The 24,963-nt window shown below is 40.0% G+C and overlaps 1 protein-coding gene across 2 annotated transcripts in view; it reads left to right on the top strand.

The window, feature by feature from the left end:
- The window catches only part of ELOVL5 (ELOVL fatty acid elongase 5), a 71,389-nt gene that overhangs the window by 9,210 nt on the left and 37,216 nt on the right, over positions 1-24,963 (top strand). Inside the window, exon 1 of one of the 2 annotated variants that reach the window (XM_060788284.2) lies at positions 16,172-16,196. The exons of the other annotated variant lie outside the window; for it this stretch is intronic. The gene's annotated coding sequence lies outside the window, so the exon portion shown is untranslated. Of the gene's footprint in view, positions 1-16,171; positions 16,197-24,963 lie in introns of those variants that run through there. 2 annotated transcript variants of the gene reach the window in all.

The raw sequence follows: 24,963 nt of genomic DNA, 5'->3' as shown, positions 1-24,963 counted from the left end.
TGCTCCAGTGTCTTCGGAGAAAGGGGGTTCTCTCCCATTCACAACCAGGCAGCTGTTCTACTGTCAAGCAGGGTCCTTGTTGTCTTTGATTGCTGTTATTGGGAAAATGGATTGGATACCAGCTCAGGATACCTTTGTGTTTCTCATAGTGCTCTATTTAAATTAGCTTTGGAAATAAGTTATAGGAACAATTTCATTGGGTGGCGGGGGACACACCGTACAGAACTGCATGTCATTGAGCATGGGATTAGTGCTCAAGCACTGTGTTTCGTTTCTGTTGGTGGCTTTCAGATTATGGATCTGTGTGTGCAAGCATTTGGAGGAATGCAAGAAAGGACTTGTTGTGTGGAAATCTGTACCTCCTCAAGCTCTGCTGAAACACAGCATTATTAGACGATCACTGGGCAGTAAGGCCCTTAAGCCCTGTCAATTTTGTGCAGCTTGCTTTGTCTTATATATTTAACCCAACAGGATTTAAAGCGATAAGAGATTAGTCGAAAAGTGGATTGAGCAAAAGACCCAAGTGCTAACCATCCTCTGGAGTTACAGTTTAATCTGCTCCAAGCAGATACAGGGAGCAAGCATCTCATCCAGTGTGATATTAGTATCTTAGGCAGCTATCCTATGGATGCTTCCAGGAACATAAGATTAATGTAATTTTATTCTGAGCATAGGATTGCACCATTGGTAAAGTGCTACTTAATGTGTTCTAAACCATGGGCACACTTACTACATGTTTGTCAGGATTAAGCTCAAGTTCCCCTGATCACATATTTGCCCGCAAAAAGGCATCCATTGGCTGTTGTGTATATTTGAACGGAAATAACTGCTTGAGAAGTGAGATGCCAGTTTGCAGAACTCAGGAAGCCATGTGTGTGTGTGTTTGAAAGATGTCTTCGCTGAAGTTTTCAAAGAAATCGTCATGTTAATTGTAACCTTAAAAGGAGGAAGGAAGGGGAGGAATTAAAAACAAAATAAAACAAGGGTTGTAGCAATATCTGTAGATGAGTTGGGTTTTATTTTAGCATGAGCCCTCATGGAGTAAGCCCACTACTTCAGATGCCATACAGAGTAATTTCATAGTTTTAGGTATCTATGAGCCTATGAGCCGGCAAGGAGATAAGATCTTCTGAGGAGGCCCTGCTCTCAATCCCGCCTCCTTTGCAGGTGTGACTGGTGGGGATGAGAGACAGGGCCTTCTCAGTGGTGGCCCCTCGGCTATAGAACTCCCTCCTGAGTGAAATTAGATCAGCCACCTCTGTCCTGTCCTTTAGGAAAAGGTTAAAAACATGGTTGTTTGGCCAAGCATTCAATAAACAATCTATCAGTGCAAGAAAAAAAAGATGAAACAGTGTAACGACAAATTGGAATGGCCACAGACTATGATATTGGATTGCATGATTTTAAATAATTGGTTTTAAAGGTTTTATTATGTTTTAATGATTGTTTTGATGCTTATGTTTTTATTACGTGCTTTTTTGGCATCTAATTGTTGCCTATATATGTAAGCTACCTTGAGTCCCCTTACGAGGTTGAGAAGGGCAGGGTATAAATACAGTAAGTAAATAAATAAATAGGTAAAAAGCATTTTTGTGCAGTTATGGAAGTGGGAATGGTATGGAATATATTTGGATGCAGAAAGATGCAAATAATGAAAAGTAGGGCCAAAGATCATGATTTGCATATTCCTGGATCCTATTATATTGTGTTCCACTCACACAACTGTGTAAATGTGTTTTATATCCTGAAGTCTGAATATCATGCTGTAGTCCATCTGAAGAGGTGACATATTCATGAAAGCTCATGCTAAAATAAAAGGTGCTACTACATTTCTTCTCCTTCCTCTCCCTCTTCTTCCTTTTTATATACACTGAAGTCATCCATATCGGAGAAGCAGTAAGGTGATGAGGGGTAGATGACTTACAGGAGACCCTGGGGTGGATGTTGGTGGGAAGGACATTCTCTTCTGGGATTCACTATGGGCCACATCAAGTCCAAAAGTGCCAGGGGAAAAAACTCAACCCATTCAGTTGCAGAGACAGCAGATGCATGTGCATGCATGTAACTTAGAAGGGTCTGGGTCTACCCTTTTGTTTGGGTATAAAACAGCAGTCCTGACAAAAATTGAGTTCAAAAATTGTGCAGAAGGGCTCTGAGATCTGCAAAAACATCTTTGAATGGCACATATAGTTTGTGCAACACATTTTGCTTGCTGCTACTTTAGGACCCAAAGCTCCTTCCTCTGTCTTCTCAGTTATGGGTGGCTTCAGTGGACTGTTATAATCTTTTTGTCTTTTTAAACCAGTTTGCTTAAGCTCTGTTGGTTGATATGCTGTTGCTAGTTTGGTACGTTGACCTTGACTTTTGGGATGGTGAGATGAGATACTACCCTTTCTGTTGGCTTGGATGCTGGCCTGGGCTGTCTCTTTTCCTGTTTTGCACATAAAGGATTGCACTAGAAATCAGTCAGGTCACATACTCTTGGTCGACAGATCACCTTCTCACAGACAAGTGGTAGTACATTCATCTCATCCCTTGCTGCAATTGGCCACTGCTTCCATGTGCACAGCCTGCTGAGGTGAGTCAGCCTACATATTATTTCCTTTCATTTCTTGTGGAAAGTGGGACTTCGGTTGTGAACATTACAGTGTTTACATGTTTCCTGCATTGAGACATGCAAGGCATTGTTGCCTGTGCCCAGATGGGTGCTATATGAGAGATTGTCTGATATGAGCCACATATCCTGGCTCTTTTTTTTCCTCTTCCCTGTCTTTTTGCACATGCAGTCTGCCGGCAGCTGACTCAGGCAGGCTGCTTGCAGGTATTGCTCATCACATCTCTGAGTATAGTACAAAGAGCCTTTATACTATACTCAAAGTGCCTTTATCTATTTTTTGTATCTGATACAATCCCTCCAGGGGTTTTTCATCCCATTTTTGTGCCTGATACATCCCCTCTTGAATTGCCTCCCCCTGTTTAAACTTCCTGACCTGTGTGTGGTCTTACACATGCATGCTCTGAAGCAGAGCTGGGAAGCCTACTTTTAAGAAGACAAATTAATGAATTAAATGCTCTAGCCATCTATAGGATGATGGTAGGAGAATGTACAAAGTCTCATCTTATTGGCTGCATAGTAATAGATGATTTTAGTATGGTACTTTCTGGAGTATGAAAGAAATCAGAGCTGAGCTGCATGGTATGCATTTCCCAGAGCAAGAAAGTTAGCTCGGAGCCTTTTAAGGCATGGTCTTCAGCTTTTGTAGATTGAGTATGCACCAGGTTATATGCCAGTGAAACATAGTTTTTTTTTTCTTTCTGGTGGTAGAGTCAGGAAACCAGTGGCCCAACTGAAACATTTAACATTTTTGGTGCAGTTTTGTTTTTTCAAAAGCATGCCATGCCCAAAATGTTGTTTCCTTTGCCATGTTACCCGAATTGCATTCTGAGTCACACTGAAGTTTTTTGGAAGTTGATCAGGTGTTTTGCAACAAGAAATGCCCTCCATTTTCTCCACTCTGTGGCTCTTACTATATGGCTTGTTCCCTTGGCCCACAGTTTGTGTTTTGATCTGTCTCCAGGATCCATACTCTCTCACTTCTTCTTCTCTCAACACCTTTGCCTTCCAAAGTGGCCCTTTCAGAATATATATACTTCTAGACCTTGGTGTGTGCATTGCATGTTGTTAGTCTGGAATTATCTACAAGTCACTTCTCTATTCAGAAGTAAAATGCACCCTATGTGTGCACTGATTCTGCCAGAACTGTATGATGGCACATAAAAAGGACATTAAACACACCTATAGCTTCCTCAAAAGTAAGCCTATGCATGACCCTTTTCCATCTCTTTTCCACTTGTAATTTGAGAGTAGTTTGCCAAAGATGAGCAATTGCTATTTGAGCACCCGAGCATTTTAAAGCATTTATGCATGTGAGATTTCAAGAAGCATTTTCTTTAGTTTAGTGTTTTTAGCCTGTATATAAACCTGATCGTGGCCAAAATGATCATCCACATGACAAATGTCTCTTTCCTCCATGATCTTCTTCAGGAGAACAGTAAGGGCCCTCCCAGACAGGCCCCATATCCCAGGATCTGATAACAGGTTTTCTGCTTTAAACTGGATTATATGAGTCCACACAGCCAGATAATCTGGGATAAACAGAAAACCTGGGATCAGATCCTGGGGTATAGGGCCTGTCTGGAAGGTCCCAAAGACTAGGAGACAGTATGGCAATACTGTACAAGTTGAGCATCCATTTTCCAGAACTCTGAAAAAACTTCAGAATTGTTTATATGAGTGGGTAAAATAGTGGTACTTTTGTTTTTGATAGTTCAGTGTACATAAACTTTGTTTCATGTACAGAAAGATCATGTTTGGAATTACTCTCAGGCTGTGTGTATGATGTCAGTCAATTTCATGCTTCGATTTGGGGCTCTTCCACACAGCCATATAATCCAGAATATCAAGGTAGATCATCCCACAATATCTAGCATTGAATGGTTATGTTGTTAAAGTGTAAAGCATGGGACCCTGCGTAGACGATCAGTCAATGTGACTTAAGCAATGTGCAGTCATTGAATTCTTGGCAGCAGAAGGTGTCACCTCAACATCTTTAAACTTACTCACCCAACGACTCACAGTACTCACATCAACACAATCACCATAAACAGCTTGCATTCTTTGATTAATCCCCTTTGGGGTGACATCTTCTACTGTCAGGAATTCAATGACTGTGCATTGCTGAAGTCGCATTGACCGACCGTCTGTGCAGGGTTTAATACTTTGCACTTTAACAACACAGCCCTTCAATGCTAAGCCTTCCTGCCAAAATGGAACTGTAGAGGAGAGTCTACTGAACAAGCCAGTACCTGCCGCATACCAGTACTGCCATCTGTTGAGGAGTAGAGGCATTACTTTTCATTCAACCCTTGTATAAGCAAGTATTCAAAATCTGGAGAAAAAAAATCTGAAACACTGGACTCTTCTGGATCCAAGCATTTTAGATAAGGGGTATTCAACCCGTACCAGTTTAGATTTAAAAATACAGGAATTTGTGATACCATATTTAATCACATCTAATACTCACCTTTTTTTTGGCTAAATTACCTTTCCAAAATTAGGGTACGCATTAGATTTGTGCAATATGGTAATCTTTGTGCTGAGTCAAAGGAAAATGGGAAGCTACTTCAAGAGCTGCACCTGGAGCTCTTATTTGAGGGATATCATCTCTAATTTAATTACCCTGGCTTAGTGCTATGCAATGCTGGCATTTGTAGTTTGGTGAGACATTTGCATTCTTTGGCAGCCCCCCATTATCCTAAACTACCCCCATAGCATAGGCCAGGGCAGTTAAAGTGGATTCATTCTACAGCATAGCTGCACTCCAAGGTTTTCTCTTCCATTGCTGAGAGCCATTAAAAAGTGTTCTAACACTTTTGTCTTTAAAGAAGGAATTGTAAGCAGACAGTCACTGTAATGCACACCTTTTCTGGCCAAATTACAAAGAGTTCACTTTGTGCTGTTGCACATTAGATTAGTCAGCAATTTTTGTTTTTGTTTCAGGGTTTTGAAAATGGAGTTGAGCATTAGATTTGATTGCACTCTGTGTTTGAGTAAACGTGGGTATATAGATTTTAGGTTTGTTTACTAAGATTTATGTGTGAAAACATTCTTAATACCATCTAGAAACTGACACTTAGCAGTGCTCCAAGAAAATATGTCATTTGAACCTAATCCTCTCTGCCTCATAAAATCAACAGCTCCAGATCTCTAATAGTGTTGCTTACTACTTTGAGTAAAAAATAAATATGTGGTCAGATATTGAACAGGATGTATGTGTATTTAAAAATGAGCATTTATCACCACATTATATTTTGATGATTTGATGCTGTGGGAAACAAAGGAGAGAATAAATAGTGGGAAACACAAGGGAGGAAAAGAAGCGACTTAATTGGCATTAAGAGCTCTAGCTGCCATAAAACTTCGCATGCAGTATTTTTTTTAAAAGCAAGCTTATGTTCAGTGCCTTTCCTCGGGCAATTTGTTGCCTGAGACAGAAAATTCAAATAGATCTCTGCTTGATGGTAAGAACTATTAATCAACAATTTGCTTCTCTTTTAATGGAACCCAAATGTACCATTTTTCTCTCTCTGATCACAGGGCAGGGAAACTAGCTTATGTTTAAAAGTGGGGGGAATGGCTCTTTCTCCTTCAAGACTGGAACTGCTGAACCCCTCTGTTTGAATCATGGAAGACATGAGATTTTGCTGGATAGACATCCAGAAATTATCACAAACCAAGTGACTATGTAGTGTGACTATTGGTGCTTCCGGACAGGACTTAAACCCACTTCGGTTGAGGTTTAAGTCCCCACTGCCCTCCAAACCTGGAATTTCCTTTGGGGGGAGTGTCTACATACCACCCCAAAGCTCCAAAATTTACCCATAGAAAGTAAAAAAATACTTACCTGGCCACCATTAAGTCCCTCCTTGAGTCTGCTGGCATGAGGAAATGATGTGCCCAGAGACCCTGGGGGGGGGGGGGGTGTGTCTCTGGCTCTCCCTCCAGCTGTGAGGAGGAACTTAGTGGCAGGCAAGTAAGTTTTCTTTATCTTTTTTGGGTAAATTTGGGGGGCTTCAGAGTGGCATCATCTTGGACCTTTGGGCTCCAGGAGCCCAAAAGATTCAGGATAGCAAATGGGGACTCACCCCTGGGTATTCTCAGGACTACCCGGAAGTGAGTCCCCACAGGCCCAATATTTGATTAGACCCAGGCCTTTCAGGAAGGCCCAGAACTAATAGGTATTTAATTAATTTGGAATAACCAAGGTTATTCTGAATTAATATGTTTTTACCAGGGGTGCTATTTGGATGCTTCTGATAAAAACCCAGAGAGGTCCCGCATTTTGGGCCTGTCTGGATGGGCCCTATGTTATTAGATGTCTGTTTGGTTTTCAACCTGGTAAACTGGCTGAGATTTCAGGGAGTTGTAGGCCAAAACACTTGGGGACCCATAGGCTATGAACCACTGGTGTAGATGAAGATATTCACTTTATGAGGTATGTCCTTTCTATGTACATGTGCATTTATTTGAGTCACCTATCAAAAGTTCATGACCCCATGACTTATATAGGGTTTTCTTAGATCAGGGATACTGAGAACTGATTTACCATTCCTCTGAAGTATAGCCTGCAGTACCTCGTGTTCTTTACAAGACTCCAATTGAATTGCTAACTAGGATAGACCCTGCTGAGCTCTAAAATTAGAGAAAATGTGGTGACTTCATGGTTGGAGAGATGCAAAGCCCTTTCCTTATTGATCAGTGTTTCTCAACCTGTGGATCCCCAGGTGTTTTGGCCCACAACTCCCAGAAATCCCAGCCAGTTTATCATCTGTTAGAATTTCTAGGAGTTGAAGGTCAAAACGTCTGGAGACCCACAAATAGAGAACCACTGTTATAGATGGTTCCTTATTAAAGTTTAAGAAGAAATTGCTTTTGTGCCTTTATGTACCCTGTTGCTAAGATTTTTAGTTTCAGCTAGCGTTAGGTTTCCCTTCTTTCTTTCCTTGCATTACCTTTCAAGTATGCAGTTTGCATACTTCCTTCTGCATTAGCAATTGCTTTCCTTTTTTGTGCCAGTTGGTGCTGCCGGTGGGAGTTCGCTCTCAGCTTTGAAGTAATCATGTGCAACAACTTCCAGTTTCTGGTAAGCCTTAGAGCTCTGATTACGGGAAAGTTGGTCAGGGAGAAATGCCCCAATGATTTCATGTAAAGTTTATTTCTCTTCTCAACAAGAAACCACAAGTTGGGAAAAATAAATAACTACATGCATTTTTAAAAACACACACTCAACTACAATTAGAAAAGAGTAAACAAAAATGCTTCACAATACCTTCTTGCACTCAAAGTTGCGGGGTAGTAGTGGTCTTATTTTGCTCTTTTTAAATTTAAAAAAATGATCTAAGTTGTCTAATTTAGCAATGTTGAGTTTTTTTTGTTTTTCATATTTAGCTTTTTAAAAGGGTTGTACATGCTTTCTCTTTCTCTGTTGCAAACAATCTTTTCTCAATCCCGTGGTTTGGGAATTTGCATAACTCACCTAAACCAGAACGTGGTCTCTTAATATATTTGACACACAATTTCTGCCTTTATGCTTGTCATTGAGCAACTTTGCCTGGGACTCAGACCTTATCTGCAATCATCTCTGTTGCTGTTTAAGTTCTTTTGACTTCGTCACTGCCTTTGGAAATCTGCACAAGTCTTGCATTGCTCTGCAGTAAATTGGTTGTCCAAGCTCAAGTCAATTGTGCATCACCTGTATGCTTATGAATGCCTTTCAGGTAACATTGTGTTAAAGTGCATGCTACATTAAATATGTGGTATGTAGTTTAAGATCCCTTTAATGTTTTTACCTTCAGGATTGTCTGTTCCATCATATTTCCAAATTGTATACAATAGAGTCTCGCTTATCCAACCTTCACTCATCCAGCGCGTGAAAAGGCAAGAATGCTTGATAAAGTGGAAAGCAGAACAAAATGAGAAAAACTGTGTTACAGTTGGATAGATTCAATTATAGTAGCCAAAGCCGTGAGTCTGAAAGACCTGAACAGGGCTGTTGGCAACAGAGTGACCTGGAGATGTCTTATTTAAGATCACTGTATGATGACGTTGTCTTGATGGCAAATAACAACCATGTGATAAGACCCTGATCTGGATTAAGACTAGCGTATATGCAATGTATCTTAAGGCTTCCTCCTGCCAACGTTTATTTTCAATCTTCCTTGAATAGAATCTAAATTATGGGGGAAGCCCTTGTTTATGCCAATGGATGCTTCTTTTTCTTTTTTCCCCAGCCCCTGCATGAAGACTCATGAATTATGACATGAAATTTAGTCTAAGGGAAACAGTTTAGTCTTTGGATAGTATTTCATAGGGGTGTGCGAAACGGCATAGAATCCGTTCTGTTTCCGTTCTGTTTCCATTCTGTTCTGTTCTTCCCCAAACAGAAGCAGAACTCAGGTTTCCAAATTTCGAATCCAAATTCCCCCCAATCTCCCAGAATCTTACCAAAAACAGAAGGGGGGGGGAGGGCATGCAAAATTCAAAATGAAAACAGAACAAAAAAAGATTTGCCAATATACAAAATAGGAGCCATGGTGGCACAATAGGTTAAACCCTTGTGTCAGCTGAACGCTGACCTGAAAACCTTAAGGTCAGGGGTTTGAATCCATGAGACGGGGTGAGCTCCTTTCTGTCAGTCCCAGCTTTCCATGCGAGGACATGAGAGAAGCCTCCCATAGGATGGGAACACATCTGGGCGTCCCCTGGCCAATGCCTTTATAGACAGCCAATTCTCTCACACCAGAAGTGACTTGCAGTATATTATCAATTTGCTTCTGACATGTTTACACACACACACGTACACACACTCACCTGTGAGTTCTGCAATCCAGTCTCTGACATGCTACTTTAGTATTTAAAAAGTAAGAGGGGTTTTTTTTTGTTTTTTACAGAAAAATGGGTGTCTTAACAGGAGGGTGCTTTACAATGCTGAAATTTCTCTTCGCTGAGTTTTTAGTAGTGCATTATGTGATGTAAGGCTTCTGGTTGTCTACTTCATCTGTCTACTAGCCAGTTCCTAACTGCTAAGTGATATAATCCATTGACTAGTTTGGTCAGGAGATCTTTCCAGTTTGCTTGACTAATTGAAAAGGAGAAAAAAATAATTGTGGATGGTAATATTATAAAATTACCACGTCCCATCTGATCCTGAAATCAGGGTCAACTTAATTTGTATGTAGAGAGGAGGCCACCAATGGATCCCAGGTACTGTTAGGCTATATTTCATAGGAAGGAACTGGCAAAACCACCTCCTGGTAGTCCTTGACTAAGAAAACTGTGTGGAATTCATGGGAGCAACGTAATTAAACAAGCAAATTAAGGGTACATACATATATAGGATTGAGGAGGATATTAGGAGCTGCTTGAAAACAGATCAGACTATTTGTTCATTTGGTGTGGCAATGTCTGTTGTGACTTCTTGTGGCTCCCGAGAATGACAATGCAAGGTCATACTTGTCAGCTGCCACCTACAGAATAAGGTGGCAGTTGGCAATGTCAGCTTATAATGATCCTATGAATGAGAGATCTCCCTGGTCATAATTTGGATTGCTCAGGTCTTGCAAGCCTTGGGATATAAAACAACATATGGGAAGATTCCACATCTCATCCCTGTGCTTCCTATCCCTTTTAAACAGGAGATATTGGGAATCAGGACTTTCTGCTTGTTCACCACTAAGTTAACGTCTCTCTATGAAGAGAGTTTACAGCATTTGTAGCTGTGCCTTAATGTGGTTTGAGCTGTAATTTTTTTGACATGCTTTTTGGCTTTAAACTACATTATAATATTGGGTTTGAAATGGGTTTGAAATGGCGCTTTGCTATTGCCTTTCTTCCTTCACTGGCAATATGCCTTTGTAGCATTAATGCAGTTTGACACCACTTCAATGGCTAATAGCTCTGAAAGATGTAGTTTTGCAAGGTCTTTAGCCTTGCAAAAGAGTGCTGATGCCTCATCAAACTACACATCTCATGATTCCGTAACACTGAGCATGGTAATTAAAGTGGTGTCACATTGTATTAATTCTACTATGTAGTACCAGACTTAGGATGCTCAACTTGGATGGATCTATTTTTACCAGTGATTTTGTTTTTTAGACGGTAACTTTCAGTGCAAGTGATTCAGCTGGCTTTTGACAGGAGTGGGCATCTATGGCCTTCCAGGTATCTTTTGCCCACCTCTCCCATCAGTCTCATCCTAAAGTTGGGGAGTATGGGAGTTATAGTCCAACAACATCTGCAGAAGCACAATTAACTTACCGTCTTTATGTAGCTTGCTACCTTGCTTTCAGCTCTTCTCCTGCCTTTCCCTCCCCCACAACTCTGTCTCATCTCTAGGCGGGTTACAGAATACTTATCCTGGATTCATCCCGATCACACTGTAATTGCTTGAACCTTGGGTTTTAAGCCCTAGATTTCAACTCCCACAAAGTTGATGGGGTAACCACACATAGGGTAGGCACTGTTTTTGGGTCTTTCCTCATACTGCAAGGATTAATTGATGGAGGTGGAATCTTGAACATTTTCAAAATGCAATAATTACTTGCTTATGTGTTTGTTTCTTTGAATGCTGCAACTGTAGTTTCTGGTTCCAGATTTAAGAGGGAGACTTTATGACATTGCATCAATGAAGATATATAGTAGAGTCTCGCTCATCCAACGTACATTGCAATGTTTTGGTGCTAAATCTGTAAATACAGTAATTACTACATAATGTTACCATGTATTGAACTGCTTTTTCTGTTGATTTGTTGTAAAATATGATGTTTTGGTGCTTAGTTTGTAAAATCATAATGTAATTTGATGTTTAATAGGCTTTTCTTTAATCCCTCCTTATTATCCAATATTTTTTGCTTATCCAACATTCTGCTGGCCCGTTTATGTTGGATAAGTGAGGCTCTACTGTACTGTAAAAATGGGGTTTGGTTTGCCCTAATAGCCTATGCTTGAATACAGGCAGTCTCAAAGTTACAAACATATGGTTTACAAATGACTCATTGTTAAGAACAGGGGTGAGACAACAGGAAGGGAGAGAAATCAACTCCTAGGAAGGGAAATTCACTCTTGGAAGAGTTATTATGGGGAAAAGCTATCTTCACTTAAGCTTTCTCACCAATCTTTGTTTCCACAGCAAGCCCAATTTTTCAAAATCCAATATTACAGGGACAGAAAGTGAGGTGAAATCTTCTGAACAGAGGCACAGACAGCAAAACAAGCATCACAGGAATGTTGATCCTTACCTATGCTATCCTAAGTATGTGTGGGTGTGTGTATGTATGTATATGGTTGGAATTACACTTAAAAATGGACCTGTTCCGGCTTATAAGCATATTCAATTTAAGAACAAACCTACAGAAGCTATCTGGTTTGTGACTTGGGGTCTGCCTGTACTTCAGTGGTGTTTGTATTGTTATATGTGGATATGCATAGGAATAGAGGTGTCAGTGACTCATAAGGAAATTGTTATATTTTAAATTGTGCCCCTTGCTATGGTGAGTCCACACTACATAATCAACAAAAGGTTGATACCACTTGTGTGACTCCATCCTGTGGCATCATAGGAACTCTAGTTTCACAGGGTACTTGCTTTCTCTTACAGACAGCTCTATTGGTTCGATAATTCCCAAACTATAAATGCTAGGACAGCATAGAATGCAATTCAAAATTAAAGTATGACCACACTGCAATAATGGTGCAGTGCAGAAACACCACAAACTTAGAGAATGGTACTGAAAGGTTTGGGGGATTTATTTATTTACCCCATTTATACTCCACCCTTCTCAACCCTGAAGGGGACTCAGGGCGGCCTTACAATGCCATATGTTAATACATCAGTAAATAAACAAAAACGTTAAACTTGATTCTGTGGCGCAACACTTTTTCATTCCTTCTCTCAAGGAAAAATGGAAATGGAGGGTGGTGATGGCATTTAATGCCTTCTCAAATCTTATCTCAAAGTGTTAACAGCGTAAAGCACGTGGCTGGAAATGCAGTGTGTAGAGTGATGCAATCTTTCATATTCATTCAGTCTACATGCCAATGATATGCATATTTTCTCAGTTCACTGTAATTCATGTTCTTCTGTGGGTCTTGGTTAGACTTATTTCTCTCACTTGACATTTTTGCCAAAGAAGTCCTTTTAAACTAGTTTGTACCTCCTCCGCCTCCTTATGACCCATTTATCCTTGCTTGAAGCAGGAGGGACTAACTGTATAGCAGAGTGTTTTATCACAGCTGTTTTGGAGAGAAGGAGCGAAAAGATCAACCACAAGGGAGAGTTCAGGTCAAAAGGACAGCAGATGCATGATACTTCCCGCATCTCCTTGTTAGATGGAAGGTCACCAGAAGAAGGCAAGCTGCAACTGACAAGATACAAATGCTCTCTGTGCCTCTCTTGTGACCATAGCTGTACCCTTGAAGTACAGGAATGCATCTTAGATTTATGGGTGGAAACAGATCTCCAAAACATATTGGAAATTGTAATCCCCTATGGCTTTAAAGGGTTTTTACATAGATATCTTTGTAGCACACACATTTTCACTGAGTAAAACCATGCTTGAAAGGGATTTCCATAAGATAAAATACTTGCTGCTTTCATGGGAAAATGTGGGAGTGATGTTCTGTTTTATTCCCCAGTCCCCCCACTGAATCTTTATATCATTAGGAAATGTTGAAAATGTGTAAGGTGCTGGTGTCCTGACCAGTAGCTCTGCCATTGTTTTTCCTACCTATCTAAAGCCTGGCAAAACCAAGAAAAATTGAAATATTTCTTACTCTCTGGTTTAGATGGGGGAAATCAAGTGTGGGTTGCTATTGGGACCTTTCAGTAAGTATTAATAAGGAGAAGATAACATCAGGCCATGGAGATCACAGGACTGGCATTTGAACCTTTGGTTGCTTGGTTAGATCAGGGGAGATTGTACAGTGCTGTGCAGGTAGTTGAGATTACAGCTCCCAAAACTGGCCAAATTGATAGGGCTTTATGGATAGGGCAAAACAACGGGTTGAATCCACATGAAAAATATATGTTCTAGCTCCAGTGAGCATTATCCTGTCCCGGTTGAACTCTGTTTAGGCAATACTTAACCAATTAAATCCAAACTTAAATTGATCTTGAAAGTTACACAGCCCCTCCCCAAAGTTAGTTTGATATAAAAGGATGTTTTCCCACACACATGTTAATGATTTTAGATTATTATAGATCATGCAAGCACAGCATCTGTCCAGTTTTCTCTCTCCAGGATGCACAAACCTATTAACTAATAGCCTTCCTTGGTTTCCAGTCAATCTTACCACTCGCTTAGCATGTCCAGTCACCCTTTCCCTCTCCCTTGAGTAGGAAGCTTTAAATGTCAAGGCCTAAACCAGTGGTTCTCAACCTGTGGATCCCCAGGGGTTTTGACCTACAACTCCCAAAAATACCAGCCAGTTTACCAGCTGTTAGAATTTCTAGGAGTTGAAGGCCAAAACATCTGGAGACCCACAGGTTGAGAACCACTGGCCTAAACTGACTGGCTGCCTTTCTCTCACCACCTCTTTCCAGCTACTGGAGAGATCCTTCCTTCCCCATCAGATCCACTGATACCTCATCCACCCCATTATGACCCAGTGCCTGATCCAGCCTCCACCCATTTGACCTGCTTACACCCCATCCACCCCCTTGAGGCTCAGTGTCTGATCTATCCTCCACCCACCTGAAGCTCAGAGCCTGATCCACCTTTCACCTTTCACCCATCTGACCCACTTACACTCCATATGCTCCCCAGTGAGATTCTGCCCAATTGTGCATGTGCCCCAGTGAGAGGTTATGTAATAACATTAAATAAAACACTTTTTTGGGGGGGGGGGAATCTGAACACTCTTCTCCTTAGCAAGCACAGGCTTTTATACCTTTGGAAACTGAGGGGAATAAGGTACAATGGCACACTTCTCATATGCTACCAATAGATGAATAAGCTATTAATAAATAGTTAAGAGAAATTGCTTCACTAGTGCCTTTAATAGTGAATGAACGACCAGAATTGGCTGCTATTCAGAAGTATGCTGGAAGGTCAGTGGAACAGTTATGACCAGCAGTTATTGATAAGCCTAGCCATTAGGTAGGTGTATAATTTCTCCCTCCTTCCTTCTCCTTTATCTAAGGTAGCTAAGCAAATTGTGACTTGTGAGTGGCAGGAAATTCCATAAGTTAATTTAATAATTTTTTCATTTCCCTGCAAAAAAATCTCTCTCAGTGTTGTTTTGTGAAAAACAACCAGTGTCCATTTCTGGAAGCCCCTAAGGCACTGGGCTATTTTACACATTTTTTTAGAAGGGAAGGGCTCTGGTCATGTTTTATTAGTTGCATAACTTGGAGGAAGCCAAAAAACAGCTCCCTAGATGTCTCCCAGGAGCCATGGCTGCATATCTGATGGTAAGGAATTATGTGCTGCCACTCAACAACATCTGGACGGCCATGCAATTCCCACTCTTGGTTTATTATCATAATATGTAATAAAAAATTAAACAGTGAATTGGATGTCCTGCTTTTCCCACACCCACCTTTTAGGGTCTTTATCATCCATGATGCAGTCCTTGGAGTAGAAAATCAATGTTTGCTACATTGTTTCCACATAGCATGAACCTCTTTTTCTGTATGGAAATGGGAAATCTGCTGGAGAGGAATTGGTTTGTTGTTGTTATTAGAAACACAAGAAGATTAGTACATAGCAAACAAGATCACTATCCTGGTTGTTGCATTGGATCACATGTCGGAGACTTCCCAGGTGTCTAGGATGATGTGATGTATTGGCATGCAGATCCCAGTAGGGTGGCCTTTTGCAGATGACAGATGGTAATTTTGTCAGTGCCAATTGTGTTTAAGTGCAGGCCAAGGTCTTTAGGTACTGCACCCAGTGTGCTGATCACCACTGGGACCACCTTTACTGGCTTGTGCCAGAGTCTTTGCAGTTCAATCTTTAAATCCTCGTATCATGTCAGCTTTTCCAGTTGTTTCTCTTCAATCCTGCTGTTGTCTGGGAGTTGTTGTTATTGTTGTTATTGTTATTATGTTTATTTATATCCTGCTTTTTCTCTCCATATGAAGACCCAAAGTGGCTCACAACTAAAAGCATTTCAGTACAACTCATACCACAGCATTGCAGCAAATGCAGGATTAAAGGAGTGACAGTGTTTGGGAAAGAGATTAGCGGAGGTTTAGGTGTTCAGTCCTTGACATTGTCAGTTTATGATCCTGGAGAGGTTGCCTCTTGTGCATGTTAAGTGACAGGTTGAGAGTTCAGAAGACCATGAAGACAACTGTCTTGCAGCATTTTAGTTTTCTTAATAAACATCTTGGTTCTGATTTTTATCTCCATCTAGCTAAATCCAGTTCTTAGTTCCATTGAATCAAGGGAACTTAAATACCTGCTGACTTCACAAGTTCCTATTAATTCAATAGACTGTTTTCTTGAAGCGCCAAAAGGCTTAGCCATCTATTGCTTGTAGAATCCAGTTTGTACCTCACTGAATTCTGCTCGCAATTTAGGAGCACAACAGTCTTCCTTAGTCATTTCTCCTCTGCTACATCTGATATTCAAAGGTAAGGCATTCCTTGCAAACTCTAGGCTGTAGCTTGAATTCACCCATCTGGAATACAGTCTTCCTTTTTTCATACTGCCATGTACCTTACCAAGAATTAGTGTCTTTTCTATTAGGTTATGTCTTGTCATGATATGCCTAAAATAACAAACTCAGTCTAATCAGGTTTGGTTTGTTCCAGGATGCATTGATTTGTCTTTTTAGCAATTTATAGTATCTGTAGAACTTCTCCAGCTCCACATTTCAAAACACTTGATTTTCTTCTTATCAGTTTCCTTCACTATCCAACTGTCACAACCATGCACAGGAATGTGAACTATGATGGCTTGGACAATCCCAATTTTAGTATCCAGTGATATCTTTATACTTTAGGATCTTGTCTAGTTTCTTCATAGCTACCTTTCTAAGTCTTGGTCATCTTCTGATTTTTTGACTGCAGTCTCCATTTTTTTTCTCCTGTCAGGAGCGACTTGAGAAATTGCAAGTTGCTTCTGGTATGAGAGTATTGGCCATCTGCAGGGATGTTGCCCGGGGGACGCCTGGATGTATTACCATCATGTGGAAGGCTTCTCCCATGTCCCCACATGGGAAGCTGGAGCAGACAGATGGAAGCTCACCCCTCTCCCTGGATTCAAAACGGAGACCTTTCAGTCAGCAGTCCTGCTGGCACAAGAGTTTAACCCATTATGCCACTGGAGACATCTAGTCTCCATTCTGATATGTGTGTATATGGATGTATATACACACACATACACACACCAGTATTGTTTTCCTTGCAGATGGTAACAATATTTTTATCCAGAAGTCTGATCTCGATATTTAGCTTCAATTTCTTGCTTTGACTGTAGTCTTAGTTTTTCCTTAATAGTGAATGATGAGTGATTTTGTTATATTAGATGTCTTTAATTAAGTTTGGTTCAACTTCTGTTTGTCCCCTTTTCTGCTAAATTTTCTGACCTTGACATAGTATGATCATGAACTTGAATGTATGCTTATTTTGCTCAAGCAGTGCTGAGTTTGTGAGGAAAATATATCTTGCAAGATAAATCCATGCCAATATCTATTTAAAATGTGATTTTTCTATAAACTGAGTCTTTAATATACTGCTCTCTGCTAAATGGGTACTTACTACTGACTAAATGAGGGAAATTCTTTGTTGGAATGTGGTCTTGATCTCTTAATCTTTCTAATGATCTTTTTCGACTCCATTATAAATCTAGACATCCGAAAATACATAAAATGGTTACTCATTAGAAGTGAGTGATACATTTGAGGCACATTTTAAGAGAGTCTCTTCATTGAAGGTATTTTTATGATAGCATTCAAATACAGTCCTAAGATGAGTTCTCTCAATCTGTAAAAACCTTTCCCAAATGCTAAAAATGCTAACACAAGCCATTTAAGGGTGAAAATACAGATTTAAGATTATGATGAGCTGGGGTAACAGTTTTAAAAACTGCATTGTGAGTCCCTTCTACAGTTAATGGATTCCAGAAAGGTCCCCATAAAATGCAGCCTCAGTATGTGCACACATCACAATGACAATTACAAAGTTCCTATGAAATTGAGAGATTTGGAGTTTGAATGGCACTTAGACCTCTCTGCTAGAGAGTTTTAGAGCATGGTTGTGCATTTGAATTAATGCGGCACTCAAATTGCTTTACAAAACTACCCAGGATTTGTCACAGTCAAAGTGGTATCAAATTATAATAATTATGCAGTATGGAAGCATCCCCTGACAATGTTCTGGAGTGTGCTCTCGATCCATGTTGTTTTGGGACACCAACCAGTCCTGACTGGGTCTAGCTCATTCTATCCAAGCTGAAAATGAGGATTTTTCCCCCCTAAAGATTCACACAGTGTTTAGATAGCTTATTTATTTATCATGTCACAAGCAAATTGAGAATATAGTTATGATGTATAGAAAAATGTAGGTTAGGTAAAGGTAAAGGTTTTCCCCTGACATTAAGTCCAATCGTGTCTGACTGGGGTGTGGTGCTCATCTCCATTTCTAAGCCGAAGAGTCAGCATTGTCCGTAGACACCTCCAAGGTCATGTGGCCGGCATGACTGTATGGATCACAGTATAAAATGTATAATGCACTTGGCATTGTAGTAAAAAAATTTTTTTACCAGAAGCTGGCCACTTGGAGTGCCTCTGGTGTTGCAGTGAGAAGGTCCTCCAATGTGCATGAGGCATAGCCTGTATTTGGGACTTCAAGAGTCCCCACCTTCACTGGGCAGAATTACCATGCTTGCACATTTGGGGGGAATATGGTGATGATAGAGACAAAAAGAATCCTCAAAAGAATGGTTAAAATGTGTTTTTCACATACACATAGATAAATTATAATAATAAAATTTATGGGAACACACATATATGTTTTAAATACATATGATTTAATCCTTACTTCACATAGACTTAGATGTTCACACAACATGCCCACATACTGCAGCTAATGCACTCATGTGTTACAATACACAGTTTGGAAAGCTCTGCTCTAGTCTAAAACAGATGTGCTTCAATTTACACAATTTGTAGTTGTTGTTTATTCATTCAACAACTTAGGACACTTCATGACCTCCTGGATCAGCCCACACTGATCCCTGTTAGCCATCACCACCCCCAGCTCCTTCAGAATCAAGCCAGTCACTTCAAGGATGCCATCCATCCATCTTGTCCTTGGTCGGCCCCTCTTCCTTTTTCCTTCAATTCCCCCCAGCATTATTATCTTCTCCAAGCTTTCCTGTCTTCTCATTATGTGGCCAAAGTACTTCATCTTTGCCTCTAATATCCATCACTCCAGTGAGCTGTCGGGCTTTATTTCCTGGAGTATGGACTGGTTTGATCTTCTCACAGTCCAAGGCACTCTCAGAACTTTCTTCCAGCACCACAGTTCAAAAACATCTACATCCTTCGCTCAGGCTTCCTTATGGTCCAGCTCTCACATCCATAGATTACTATGGGGAATACCATTGCTTTGACTATGCGGATCTTTGTTGCCAGTGTGATGTAGCCTGGATGTATTTTTTCTAAGGAAATATCAGGTGTCCAGGCCTGGAAAACTATCTACTGGACCAATCTGGACCAGTTTTGGTCCCTTGTACATCTCTATTGATCTCTTGGTCAACTAGATTCACAATTGCATGAATGGAGTCACAAGAAATGCATGGCTGCAGAGGGCAAAAGCAGAATAAATGCAACATCATGATTCTTATGCTAAAGATGGAGGGAGAGACAATCTGGCCCAATGAAAGCAACCCAGTTTCAGTCTAGCGTAGATTTGCCATTCTCCCTTCCTATTTAGTAAATGCATCTGATTAGCAAATTGTAATAACAAGAGTTCTTGGCAATGAATTGAAGCCAAATACTTTGATGCGTCTTTCCCCATCACCATCCTTTTGTCTCCTTTTAATTGGATTATAGTAATTAGCAACCTAGATTAATACTTTTGGAAAACTCATATATGATTCCTGCTATTCATGAGACTGGATTGTGCTTGACCTTTACTCCCAATTTGGGTAATATGAATAGCCAAGCAGATAACTTGTGTGTTTAGTTAAACACTTGCATGTCTAATAAGAAACATCTCAGTCCTTATTTACCGTATTTATTTCAATATATATCTTGAGGTGCAGGCTGAGCAAAACTTATCCTGAATTCTGACATCCAAAATACTCCTAAACCTGAAAATATCCCAGTAGGCGATACCTTTCCTTTCTGATGGTTCATTGTGCACAATGAGTATTGCATTAAATTATGTTAAGGCTCTGTGTATAACATACATTTTAATATTTAGACTTGGGTGCCATCTCTATGATATCTCATTATGTGCATTTATGCAAATACACCCCCAAATTGCAAATAACTCAAAATCTAAAACACTTCTGGTCTCAAGCATTTTGGATAAGAGATAATCAACCAGTACTTATTTATATATTGCTTTTTCCAATGGGTTTACAAAGAGCAGAAATAACTGTACAGGAAAAATAGATTTCCATTGTACTAAAAACATTGTGTCAGGAGCAACTTGAGAAACTGCAAGTCACTTCTGGTGTGAGAGAATTGGCCGTCTGCAAGGACGTTGCCCAGGGGATGCCTGGATGTTTTACCATCTTATGGGGAGGCTTCTCTCATGTCACCTCATGAGAAGCTGGAGCTGACAGATGGAAGCTCACCCCGCTACCCGGATTTGAACTGCCGACTTTTTGGTCAGCAGTCCTGCCAGCACAAGGGTTTAACCCATTGCATCACCGGGGGCTCCAATATTCAAATGACAAAATCCAAAAAAAATCTGAATAGCAACTTCTGTGAGCAGGATTTTGGGGACGTGAGAAAAATAATACAGAGTAAGACCTTTGGAGAAGACCCACTGAAAATGGACAAGGTTTGTTTGAGTGGGAAAGAGTTGTCCTTCAGATAACAGACTATCAACCAAGAGGAGAATGTGTGGGAATCTTGTTGCTATTGACTTTCAACACCCATGATCCTTCATTAGTGGCTATAGAGGATGGGGATGATGGGAAATATGGTCCAGCAGCAACAAGAGAATTGTACACACAGAAATGCACACTTCTCTAAGCTAGCTAAAAAGGATTGAAAATAAGTATTTTTGAACTTCACATGGAGATGAAATACCAACTAAGGTGAATAATATATTTAAACTAGAAACAGTTTACTGAGGCCTTTTTCCCATACATTTTTTTCCTCTTATGAGTCATTTGAGTTAAAAAGTCTCCCTTGTTGATGAGTAATATGAAGTGTCCATTTCCTTTGACAAGTCCCAGCTTTTGGAAAGGTTAATAGTTTAGATGCTACTGTCTTTCAATCGTATGAAAAGTGACTACACGGTCTTGTGCAAAATTTTAATTGGGACGTAAAAGTAATTTTGTTCTCTTTTGTATAACTTCAACATCAATGTTGAGTTTTATTTATAAATGAGCAATTTGAAGGAACACACACAGTGCTTTGTGTGATAAATCAGTGCTGTGGTAATTCTCATTTTGCAAGACGATAATCTGCTCCACTTTCATAGTGTTAATGTTTCCCTTTGGTCCTTGTTTTTCCTGTAGATAACCTAAGACTCCTTTCTCATTTTCTTAATACTCTGTTTCTGTATTATGTTGTTATTTTCTTTTGAGGGCCCTGGTAAGAGTTGAATACAATAAAAATCTTAATATGTTTTTGAGACTTCCATTAGGAGTATTTGAGAAATGACTTTACAGGAATTTCTGAGAAAACATTCTCTCTGGTATAATTGAGTGGCAACTGAAACTACTGCAAATGATGGTCTTCAAACCTCTGAAGAAAGCATCAAAATACAGACCAAAGTGCTCTGAGCAGTTCAATAATAAAACATCATTGTGGAGCATCTTTGGATCTCTCTGATCTACAGATACCATAGATGCTTGTCATTCTGTGCCTTCAAGTTGACCCTTTTTTATTGTGTCAGAAGCAAATTGAGAATATATTGCAAGTTGTTTCTGGTGTGAGAGAATTAACCATCTGCAAGGACGTTGCCCAGGGGACGCTCAACCCTGACTTAAGGTGATCCTATCATAGGAATCTCTTGGCAAGATGGGTTCAGATAGGGTTTCCCGTTGCCTTCCATTGAAGTTGAGACAGCGTGGCTTCCCAAAGATCACAAACTAGGTCTCTATGGGCTTTGAATCCTGGTGTTCTGGAGGCCTAATAGCTTTGTGAAAATAACCCATATGAACAAAATTCCAATTTCCATGAAAACAAATTTCATTACATGGGTATTCCTTTTTGTCATTTCGGGCTATATCCATACTTGCAGAATCTGATGCCACATTGGATGCCATGGCTCAATGTTATGAGATTCTGGGATTTGTAGTTCTGTTAGATATTGACCCTTCTTTGTTGGAGGGCTCTGGTACCACAACACACTACAAACCCTAGAATTCCATAGGGCGGAGCCATGGTAGTTAAAGTGGCATCAGACTACTATAATTGTGCAGATTGGATGCTTTCTTGGAGACTTCTCAGCAGGCCATTTTCTCATATGAAACCGAAATAGATAGGAAGCCTCCTTCACACCCTGAAAAATATTGTTTGGTTCCTTTCAAGTTTATTTTCTGTCTTTAGAGGGATGCTAAAAAGCAAACATCATTCTGTTTTATCAGGATGGTTATGTTTCCTTCGGTGCTGCATGTCTTGTTTCTTATCCATGTTAAAAATGATACGAAAAGTATGAATGCACACAATGACACCTACTGCTTTCAAATCTTATCTCTCCAGTAATACGTTAAAAACAGATTACAAAATACCAGACTGAAATGATGTTAAAATTTGTTCCCATTTTGTAACAATGGTCTTGAAACTGGATTTGGACAATATCTCTGGGAAAAGTAGTACTTTGTTCTACTGTGCCACCTTGTTTCAATGCTCCAGTTGATGTATTTGTGTTTTTGCTCATACTAGGCATTCTTCATCTTTGGCAACCAATTTTCTCTCTCCTTCAGGCCATAGATATCCATCACACAGAAAGCTTTGTCCTACCAAAAGTCCAGATTTGAACCGGAGCTTGATTACAAATATAACTTAAAGAGTTTTTAAAGTAGGTTCAGTGAAACAGTGTAGAATAACCATCCACTTACATGAAATGGTTTCTTTGGATGGAAGCATAGCCAGGGGCAAATAGATGACTCACTTGGGAATAAACATTCTGGGTTTGCAAGAAAAAAACCAATGTGATAATGATTTGTAGCAGGCAAGACATGGGATGGGGAAAGGTTCAGCAAATATACACATCTCCTTCTTGAACTGTTGTGTGGGGGTCATTTTCTGGTCTGGTAACTTCTTGTCCAGACCAGTAAAAAGTAAATGAACAGGAAATGACTGATGCATGGAAACATACTGTACGTCTATAGGTTGTTTTGTGTACAGAGAACCTATTTTTCAAGTAAACATCTCTGTGTAGTTGCACCGGTTCTGTGTTTGGGGGAAAATAGGCCCAGAGCCAAGGAAATGTTACTTTTCAAGCAATAGTCACCAGAATCCCCTCGCATCATGGCTTTATTTCCATGCTCAACTTACATCTCTGATAATGTTCTTCCAGTAATGGTTTTACATAGAGAATATGAGTGTTGTTTTTTGGGAGGATTCCTGTGTTCTTGTTGAAAGATTAAAAGGACATCTAAAAGTGATGAAAACAAAATTGAGCATTTCAATACATTTGAAAATATTGCCTATATTCTTAAGCAAAGTCTAGTGTTTGAAAAGGCTACTTTTCAGATCCTACAGTTGACATGACTGGTGTTTTATTAAGGACTAGCCGTCCCCTGCCACGCGTTGCCATGGCCCAGTCTGTGTATATGTGTTTTTTTGTGTATATTTGTGTATATATGTGTTTGCATATATATGTGTGTGGTTTTGCACATGCGTTGCAATGCATTTTTTGGTTTTTTGGCTTTTAAAGTCTCTTCTGCTGTGTTTTTCAGTGTTTTTATGAGTGATGGTCCCTTGTTGGCCTGATCGGTGTATTGTGTCCAAATTTGGTGTCAATTTATCCAGTGGTTTTTGAGTTTAACATGTGATATGTTAATCCCACAAACAAATATTACATTTTTATTTACATGGATTTGGGCTGGTTCCACACTTCCCTTGGACTGCACTATATGGTCAGTCTAAAACCATATAATGCCATTTGAATTGCAGTACATCGTTCTGCATTGCTCATATAATGCAGTTCAAACTGCAATATATGGTCAGTGTAGAACCAGCCTTGTTCTGCAGTTCTCATTCCCCACGAGGAATGGCTTAAAGAGCTGGGTATATTTCGCCTGCAGAAGAGAAGATTAGAGTATGATTCCCATGGTTAGATATTTGAAAGGCTGTCATAAGGAAAAGGGTATACCCTCGCAACACAATGATTCCATTGAATCAGTCAGGACTACAGCTGGTGGTATCTTCAAGTTTGTAGTTTGGCCTCTGGCTGACACTTCTAAATATCTCTTACCCTATGCTATGTATCCAAAGATTTCTGAAAATGTTGCCGTGAGAGTTATGGTGGAATATATTGCCATAATTTTTTATATGAAACCACTGCATAGATCTGTTCATGACATTCACACCACTCATCTGTTTTGGCAATAACTAGAATGATTTATCGGAAGGAACAGGAAGCTTCCAGTAAACCTGATGTAAACAAAAGGCTTAATTTCAGGGTGTATTTTTTAAAAGGCTTTATTCTACAAATAAAACCTTTTCAAAATAAACCTTGAGCCTCTGACTCTCTTTCACATCAGGTTTATTGGAAGCTTCCTGTTCTTTCCAATAAACAGGTCCTGCATATTCAAAAGCATATTCTGTGACTCTGTATTGTTCACCTTTAATGAAAAACGGATGGCAAAGTGCCTTTGTAAGCAATAAGACTGTTAGTAAATGAAATATCTTCATTATTTGTGGTGATTTTGAATATTAAGGCTGGAGTTTGGGAATCTTTGGGCCCTTCCAGACAGGCCCTATATCCCAGGATCTAATCCCAGGTTTCTGTTTATCCCAGATTATCTGGCAGTGTAGACTCATATAATCCAGTTTAAAGCAGAAAGCCTGGGATCAGATCCTGGGATATAAGGCCTGTCTTGAAGGGCCCTTTTTTGTTCTCTCAGCCACCTGCTATTTGACCTTAAAGTTCCTTTCCTCAGCCTTGGGGCCCATTCAGGCAGTACCTTTATTCCAGGAGCTTCCATAGCAAACAGGAGGCTAGCCAGATGCCATTCCCTGTGGAAGCAATCACTACAAAA

The sequence above is a fragment of the Anolis sagrei genome, chromosome 1 (genome assembly GCF_037176765.1).
Source record: "Anolis sagrei isolate rAnoSag1 chromosome 1, rAnoSag1.mat, whole genome shotgun sequence".
NCBI lineage: Eukaryota > Metazoa > Chordata > Lepidosauria > Squamata > Dactyloidae > Anolis > Anolis sagrei.
The sequence above is the reverse complement of the archived record's forward strand: the minus strand, read 5'-3'. Positions and strand labels throughout refer to the sequence as shown.